Source organism: Nicotiana tomentosiformis, chromosome 1 (assembly GCF_000390325.3).
Source record: "Nicotiana tomentosiformis chromosome 1, ASM39032v3, whole genome shotgun sequence".
Classification (NCBI taxonomy): domain Eukaryota; kingdom Viridiplantae; phylum Streptophyta; class Magnoliopsida; order Solanales; family Solanaceae; genus Nicotiana; species Nicotiana tomentosiformis.
This window is the reverse complement of record NC_090812.1, coordinates 150,046,485-150,055,975: the sequence shown is the minus strand read 5'-3', so window position 1 is coordinate 150,055,975 and position 9,491 is coordinate 150,046,485.

The following is a 9,491-nucleotide window of genomic DNA, read 5'->3' as shown; positions in this document are numbered from 1 at the left end:
GACCATATATTGATCGATTTATACAACATTTGGCTAGTTTCGGATTGTTCGGCACCGAGTTGAGGCTTTGGAGTGAATTTGAAGCTGGAAAGTGAGCTTTGAGACGAGATAAGTCTCTTGTCTAACCTTGTAAGAGGGAATGTACCCCATAGGTGATTTAAATTAATGTTTGCTTCTAATTGTGGGGTCTACGTACGTACGAGGTAACGAGAGTCCGTGCGTATCTACTAATTATGCTTATGTACGGGTAGTCTTAGGACTCAAATCATGAATTATTTGAGATGTTTTCACCCTACTTGTTAATTAAAGTGCATAAATTATATTGGAACTTGTTAGAGGAACTGTGAAAGACTGTTAATGGAATTTGTATTACATTGTGTATTAGCCTTTAATAATGTTTAAGTCAAAAGCTTATAAAGTATTCCATCTTCTTGTGGAGCGGGCCAAACGCCTCGGCAGTAGATAGATGCATCTATGGTTCGTGCCACTCGATCCTCGGCAGTATACACATTATTCTGGATCGGGTCGTATGACCTCGGCATAATCGTGCGTGATAACACTCGATGTGTAATCATATATTTGATATCCTTCCTTGACTTGAGAGGCAAAATATTATAAGATGGAAATTTATTTGGGACTTACCATGTGTGAAAGGTTTATTTACTTTTGCTTATTATTGAGTTATTGTTATTATATTCATAACCCGTGTTCATTTAGAATCCTATATTTCTTTACTATTAACTCATAGTAAGTGTTGATGTTCCTCGTCACTACTTCTTCGAGATTAGACTTGATACTTACTGGGTACATGTTATTTATGTACTCACGCTACACTTCTGCATTGACCGTGCAGGATCTGAGGCCAGTGCATCGGGCGGTCCTACCGGCGTGCGTCCCAGATATCCCGAGGCCTAGTGCTGAGCTGCTTCCCGAGCCATTCTGCAGCCCCTAGAGTCTTTCTTTTCTATTTATATTCTGTCTACTTTATTTCGGATATTAGTTAGAGTTTTGTATATTCTACTAGTTGCTCATATATTTGTGACACCAGGTCTTGGCACACACATATTATTAGACTTTATGGTTTTGGAGTATTTCTATGGTTGTGATTGCACTCAACTATTTTCATCTTATTTATTTAAACCTATTGTTTCTTAAATGTTTTAGTTAAGAAAAAATTTTAATTACTCGAAAATTGCTTAAAAGAAGTAATCACGTAGTAAATTCATCGTAGGCTCGCCTAGCGGTGACGTTAGGCGCCATCACGGCCTATAGGAGGAATTAGGTCGTGACAACATGGAATCAGAGCACTAGGTTTACATAGGTCTCACAAGTTATAAGCGGGCCTAATAGAGTCTTGCGGATCGGTGCGGAGACGCCCGTACTTATCTTCGAGAGGCTATAGGGTGTTAGAAAACTACTCTTTCTTCATCTACTATCGTGCAGTTGATGTAGTACTAAATATTTTCTCACATTCTCTCACAGATAGTGAAAATGCCAACGGATGTTCCAGACAATGGCGGAGCTGCTCCCTTTGTTGATGGGGGCCAAGGCATAGGCAGAGGTAAAGCTGAAGAATACGACGGAGGATTGTTGTCTATGCCTTATTTGGATTTCATAAAATCTAAATAATCTTTATACATTGGGTGGTCTGTATTAAGACCAGACGTTCCTATTATATTGGCAGCTATTAGTTACTGATTTCCTATCTGGGCTAGGATATTTCCTCTGCTATAGGAAGGTTTCAATTTCCTTCCTCGTCCCCTCCTTCAGGAGGCCCTAAAAGCTGGTCTCATATCCTGTTATTACAAAAATAGAGAGATTATTAATTCAATAATTATCTAGTAAGAAAATCAGGGAGACTATTATCAGACTCATTTTTATAAATTATTTCAAAATGAATGGTGCTAGTAAAGCTTGCCATCTTGCAAACATTTGTTTAGAAACATCATACTTGTAATCTTTATTAAAGATAAACCTTACTGCTTGGCAATCATTTTTTATTAAAAACTTATGATTATATAAATTAGACTGGAATTTCAATACACATTTTACTATAAAAAGGATTTCCTTAGCTACAATAGCTTAATTTCTTTGAAAATTATTCCATTTTCCAAAATAGAATTGAACAAGATATTCTTGTTTATGAGTCATTTTGAGCATTTACATATCGTTCAGCTATTTAAAGTATTGAGTAGCTCCGTATGATGTATTATGACTTGTGTCAATCGTCGGTTTTGGTTTTCAGGTTATTCAAAATCGATTTTGGAAGAATGAATTTCATGATTGAAGCTTTAAGTTGGAAGAGTTGACCAAGTTTGACTTTTGTGAATTTGACCTTAGAATGGAGTTTTGATGGTTATGTTAGGTCCGGATGGTGATTTTGGACTCGGGCATATGCCCAGATTTGCAATTGGATATTTCTAGAAGAATTCAACACTAATTGATGAAAGTTGAAAATTTGAAGGTTTGAAAAGTTCATAAGTTTGACCGTTGTAATAGCTTTGATATGTCATTTGGGACATGTGTGCAAAATTTGAGTTCATTCCGGGTTGATTCGATATGTTTCGGCGTGTGTTTTGGAAGTTGAAAGTTCACAGTTCATTCAAGTTCGAATTGAGATGCGATTTGTCATTTTGATAACGTTATATGTGATTTGAGGCCTTGAATAGTTCCGTGTTATGGTATGGGACTTGTTGGTATATTTGGACGGGGTGCAGAGTGGCCCCGATGTTATGGGACTTATGGGCAAAAGCGGGGGTCGCAGATGCGATTGTGTGACCGCATATGCGGAATATCTTGGCAGAAGCTATAAAAATTGAGGCTTTTGGTTCTTTTATAATATTTTGAGATTTGGGGCTCGGAGTAAAGTGATCTTGGAGGCAAATTTCATCACAATAATTGGGGTAAGTGTTCTACATTCGGTTTTAATTATATTTCGCGGATATATCTTTATTTTTGGCAATTGGTTGATGAATTTTAAACAGAAATTGGGGGGTTTTGCCTAAAGTTTCAGAGAGTGAGGTTTTGAGTTTTGAACATCGATTCAGAGTCGGATTTGAGTGAAACTACTATGGTTGGAATCATAATTTAATGGGTTATTGGATTTTATAAGATTCGTCGAGTTTCAAGGAGCGGGCCTGGGTTGAATGTTTGGGTCGATTTTGGGATTTTGATTAAAGAATCATCCTTTATCGATTGGGTTTGTTTCATATGACATTAATTGATGTGTTTGAGTTGCTTTGGGCTAGTTTTTAGCCGTTCAGAGGCCGGTTCGCACGGGATGGTATTTTTGGACTATCGCTTGGCTTGCTTGGTATTGGATTTGTCTTGTTCGAGGTAAGTAATACTTCTAAACTTGGTGCTCAGGATATGAAACCCTGAATTAAGTGCTATGTGATTGATGTTCAGGTGACGCGTATGTTAGGTGACGGGCTTGTGGCCATGCAGTGTGTACATTGTGATTTATTCGATTCCATGGAATTGTGTAGCTATTTTATCTGAATATTTTTTACTGTAATCTGTGTGTTAGAGCACTTGAGCTATAATTCATGTTAGAAATCACGTTTAGGCTATATGCTGGTACTATTGGGACCCACAATGGTCATTTTTTGTTTTTGAGTTATTTGTTTAATTACAGTTATGTGCTCAGTCGCATTCATCATTTCATATCATATCTCGGTGTCTGTTATCGTATATTGTCACATCTCGTATCATTGATTAGGGATGAGCAGGAGTGTTGTGAGCCCGAGAGACTGGACAGATTGATGATTGAGCGAGGCTGAGGACCTGTTATGAGTAATATTTATGGAATCGGGTTGTACGCTGCATCGGGTTTTATTGATTCATGCCAGGATTTGGCTTATTATAGCGCTTGGGTTGGATCGGCCCCTCCAGAGTCTACACACCCGCAGTGGGCGCAATTTCTAGCAATCATTTACGTTTGGGCTGGATCTGCCCTGGTTCATTTGCATTGGACTGGATCTTCCCTGGTTTATTTGCATCTAGGTTCATTTGCATCTTTGGGCTGGATCTTCCTTGGTTGATTGCATTTGGGCTGGATCTGCCCTATTCACTACTGAATGACTGAGTGTGCTGAGTATTGAGCATGATGAGTGAGAATATGAGACAGTGAGATGGAGAAATCTGAGAGGGTGAGTACATGAGTTAATCATTGAGATGCATTGAATTTGACATGAGTACTATAGATACATGCATAGAGATGCATTTCTTTCTGCTACCCGGCATTGGTAACATTCATGATTTCACCTGTATATTTACATGTAAGCATAGAGATGTATTTTTCCCATGCTATCTGGAAATAAAATATCTTATTTATTGTTGAAAGGTTTTGGGGAAAAATCACAATTTTCAAACTTATTCATATGCTTTTGGTGCTTTCGGTGAAAGATTTGGGATTTACTGTTATACTTGAAAAACATGCCTATCTTTCCATAACTGTGAATGAGTTGAGCATCTTACATCAAAGTTATTTTTATGTACCATTTTAATATTATTGTTATGACTGTTGTTGGTTATTTGAGTTGGTTTCTGACCCTTATCCCAGCTCGTCACTACTTTCAACCTAAGGTTAGGTTTATTACTTGTTGAGTATATGGGGTCGGTTGTACTCATACTACACTTCTGCACCTTGCGTACAGATGATGGATACTAATGTAGCTGCGTACGATGGGAGCTGGATCTAAAGATGTACCTGCGTTCTAGTCATAACTGCCTCTTGATTTGATTTTGATATCTTTAGTATTTCAGATCTGTTCATATATGTTTCAGACAAATGGTGTATTTTATTTTAAACCAGCTTTGTAAACTCTATATCTTAGAAGCTTATGATTTGTTCTACCAGTCCTTGGAAAATTCTTGTATAAAATCAGTTAAATTATCATTTCTTTTCTTAATAAATCTCATTAAATTGGATAGTTGTTAATTGGATTACCTGACAGGTTGGGTTATCTGCCATCAGGACTAGTTGGATTTTGGGTCGTGACAAATTGGTATCAGAGCTCTAGGTTCATAGGTTCTACGAGTCTTGAGCAAGTGTCTAGTAGAATCTTGCGAATCGGTACGACGTCCATACCTATCTTCGAGATGCTACATGGCATTTAGGATAATTTCTCATCTTTCTTTCCTTATCATGCGGAATTGATTCATATTGAAACATAACTCTTTGAATTCCCTCCAAGCATTCGTGTGCGCATGTGAGTGCTCGTTATCGACTGTGCATTGACAGTTTGTGATTCCATGGAGGAGGTGCAAGATGTGATTTCGGTGTGCTGATGATAGACCAGTCTGGAGGACTTGAGGCTGGGTTTTGGCTGTAGCATGAGCACGGTGATTTCGGTTGTGTGATCATGTGCTTTTGGACTTATATATCCGGTAGTGTCCCTATGAGTGGAATTTGTGGCTCAATGAGTGGCTGGATGGCTATATGATGAGTATGATGTGACTGCAATATGTGTTCTGATGGGTTGAATGTGATGAGAAGAGTTTTCTTGGGATATGAAAAGGACTATTGGGTGCCTAATTTCTATATTGATGTGATGTATAGTCTCGAGTTATGAGTGTGTTGAAGGATTTGTTTTGTTATTTAATTGTGGAACAAAGTAGATTTTCATGTCTTTTTGTGAGTTCAGACTCAGGGAGATTAAGGGATGGTGTAGTAGTTGTGGCTATGAAAGGTTATAGAGAGATGTCAGTTTGAAGCTAAGCAGGTGAGTTATAACCCGCGAGGTAATCTACAGATGTGTGAACCTTAAGATGTTATGCGGAGAGCTTCTTTCTTCTAGCGGGTTATACATGTTGCAATTTGAGTTTGGATGGGTTGAGAAGGTTGACCTGACTGTCACAGGGATGAATGTGAGAATTACAGATGATTTGAGATATTAGATGGTTTGTGTTACACGAGCTTATGAAGGAATTAGTTGAATCTCACTGCGGTATTATGGAAGGAATATCATATGGGCATTATGAGTTGTCGAGTGTTTTGTTCTATATCTTTGAGCCAAGTGGGGGAGTCTGCTATCGATGATTTGATTGCATGGTTATGTGTGGTACTGGTTTCGGTTTGAAGCATACTGGTGAATCAGATATGACTTGCAGAGGTTGGTTTTGAGGATGACTCGAGTAAGGGAATTTCAGAATACGGGTTATATTGCACTTTATGAGTATATGAAAATCGTGGAATGATTGAGTTATTATGTGTGAAGGATGTAGTGTGCATGGAGTATGAATTGATCGGTTATGTTAAGACATGGTTACGTCTTTGGGTGTTGTTGTGCTGATGGGGCACATGTCGGTTGGCCCGTTTGGGCGGAACAATTAAGATGTGAGCAAAATGGATGATTCTCGAGAAAGGTCTAATGGATTCAAGATTTATATGTAGCAATTGGAAATTTTTCAGTTTTGTCTATGGCTATAATATGATATTTACATTGGATGGTGTCGAGACTCGCGGTATTTCTATATCTTTATGGATCCTACATTTCAGTATCAGGAAGGTGAAGGAAATAGGTTTAGATTCACAGAAGGTCTCTTCAGAGTGGGTGTCTTGGTTGTGGAACTTTTGGGGTGCTTAAGAGGGAATACAGTAGTTTATGGGCCATAGGGCAGTGTGGTTTTATTCTAGGATCTTGTGGGGTGAGTTTTGGTTGAGGATGATGGTATTATGGTGAGGAGGAGTGTCATCTTGAGGATAATTCGGACGGAACTCAGAGAAATAGTACATCTTGGTAGAAGGTTAGATTAGCAAGGTAATAGATATAATCGGTTCTTTGGGTACTTATGATGTGGTGAAGCTCTACACATCTTTTGGTGTCAATACTCTTGGGTTTGGAAGACTGCATGGCTTGGTTAAGTTATAGAGACTCGGTTCGGATGGTTTGGTTATGGGCAAATGGGTTTCGAAGAGTTCTCAATGGTTTCTATCATGGCTTGAAATGGATATTTCCTACCAGCATGAGGAGCATGTTGCGTATTGTGATTTTCTCCTAGATGGGATCATATGGAAGATTTTTTACTGATCGGGTATGTATTTTTGCTGGACCCAGAGTTGATTATAAGATTCTCGTACTTTTCATATGATGGCATGATTGTTGTGGTGTGTTATTCGGGATTGATATTTGTATGTGCAAGGTCACATGTCCGTTTCAAAGGGAAGATCATAAATTCTTAGACAATATAGATGGTTTTCGAAGTTTAGATGAATGTTATAACTATTTGGTAATTCCTGAGAAGGGTGCGCATTTTAGAAGGTGCATTGTTTTCAGACTTACAGATGCTTTATTGGTATTGCGGTACTCGCCTGGTTGATCGACTGCTGATATTCAGATTTTGCTGTGGCATGGAAGAATTATAGAGGTATTCCCCATGGGCTGATCGTGTATGAGAGATGTGTTAGACATTCAGGCGGTAGAGTTGGGACCAAATATGGTTATTTATGTGTTTTATGGATTTGGAGGCCAGGAACTCTCAGAAGCAGATTGTTTCATGGTTGTGGACTGTGAAGATGTAGCTAAAGCTATCCAGATGATGGCATGTGTTATGGTTAGGTCATTGTGGGTTTTAGGAGGGTTATTTATCTATTTATGAGTGACCAGAGTTGAGTTGGGGCCCATTGGTAGGCCCAATGAGGATGTGTATCCTACACCGAGCCGGATTGGCTGATTCTACACTGATGTTATTTAGGGATATGCCATTCGGTTAGAGTTGAGCTTATTCGTGTTCTGAGATGCTCTATAAGGTACCCTTCTATGCTATGAAGAGTTAGGATCCATTGGTTATAGGCACATATGGTGCGGGTCTACCTGGGCCTTATAGCGAAATTTGAGCAAGATGGATATTAAGGTGCTGAATGATTGATTGCGCATTTGGTTATATTCTTTCCGGACTGTGGTATTGTGGTATTGGTTCCTCTGTGGTTATGGTCATGCACCTTGGGTACTTGATGTCGCATTGCATGTGGTTATTGATTTTGATCATGGTGTCTTGGGGTATTTAATAAGGACCAGTGTTTGGATGGGTTGTTAGCATTTTGTTGTGGTGGTACTTGTTGAGCTTGCTGGGTTGTTCTCTCATTTGCGACATTTCTCATGATTGAGTACATTTGAATTGATGTGTATTGGTGTACGGACGACACGATTTGTGGATCTATGTAGTATTGGTGCAGCGTGTCAGTAGAGTAGCTTGTATTTGATAAGTGGAAGTCGTCGAACCTAGAATGTGTATATTTGATAGGACAATGTCGCTGATCGGCTTAGAAATATATTTCTTGTCGAAAGAAAGGGAACTCCATGGCTCGTTGTTCTGATGAGTGGTTATGAGTTTATGCGTGTTTATTTCATCATCAGTAGTGTACGGAGGTTTTAGAGCGAGGTTTTATTTGATATGAGGTTTATTATCGGTACCAGATTTGTTTTGAGCAGCTACTATGATCAGAAGTTATTGCTACGAGTAATTGAGTTATGTGGTATATCATGTGATTTTGTATTGGGTTATGGTTTTATTTGATGCACTTAGTTCAGACTTATACAGTGTGTAGATGCGAGATTCGGGTCTTATAGGAAATTCTGGGTATTGTAAATTGGATTCTAAGGTTTAAGGGCTAAGGTCAAAGTAATGATCTTCAGTTATGTTATGTTTTCGGGCCTATATGGAATAGGGTGACGTGGGATCACCCCCGGGTATATACATAGTAAGGTTACATGGCAGTTTGATGGCTTTGGAACGATTCTTGGCACGTTTGAGGAAGAACGTATGTTTAAGTTGGGGAGAATGTAACAACCCGACCGGTTGTTTTGAGCATTAGCATTTCATTCAGCTATTTGAAGTGTTGAGTAGCTATGTATGATGTATTATGACTTGTGTGAATCGTCGGTTTTGTTTTTCAGGTTATTCAGAATCGATTTGGAAGAATGAATTTCATAATTGAAGCTTTAAGTTGGAAGAGTTGACCAAGTTTGACTTTTGTAAATTTGACCTTGGAACGGAGTTTTGATGGTTCCTTTAGGTCCGCATCGTGATTTTGGACTCGGGTGTATGCCCGGATTTACAATTGGATATTTCTAGAAGGATTCAACATTAATTGGCGAAAGTTGAAAATTTGAAGGTTTGAAAAGTTCATAAGTTTGACCGGATGTTGACTTTGAGGATATCGGATTCAGATTGTGGTTTCATTAATGGGAATAGCTTTGATATGTCATTTGGGACGTGTTTGCAAAATTTGAGTTCATTCAGGGTTTGATTTGATATGTTTCGACGCGAGTTTTGGAAGTTGAAAGTTCAAAGTTCATTCAAGTTCGAATTGAGATGCGATTTGTCGTTTCGATGTTGTTATGTATCATTTGAGGCCTCGAGTAGGTATAAACCCATAATCTTTCTCAAATTTCATGTAAATAATCTACCCATGATCTATTTATTAAACTCACATTGCATAGAAATTACTTACCTCAATTAGCTTGGTGGAAATCCCCTTCTTTAAA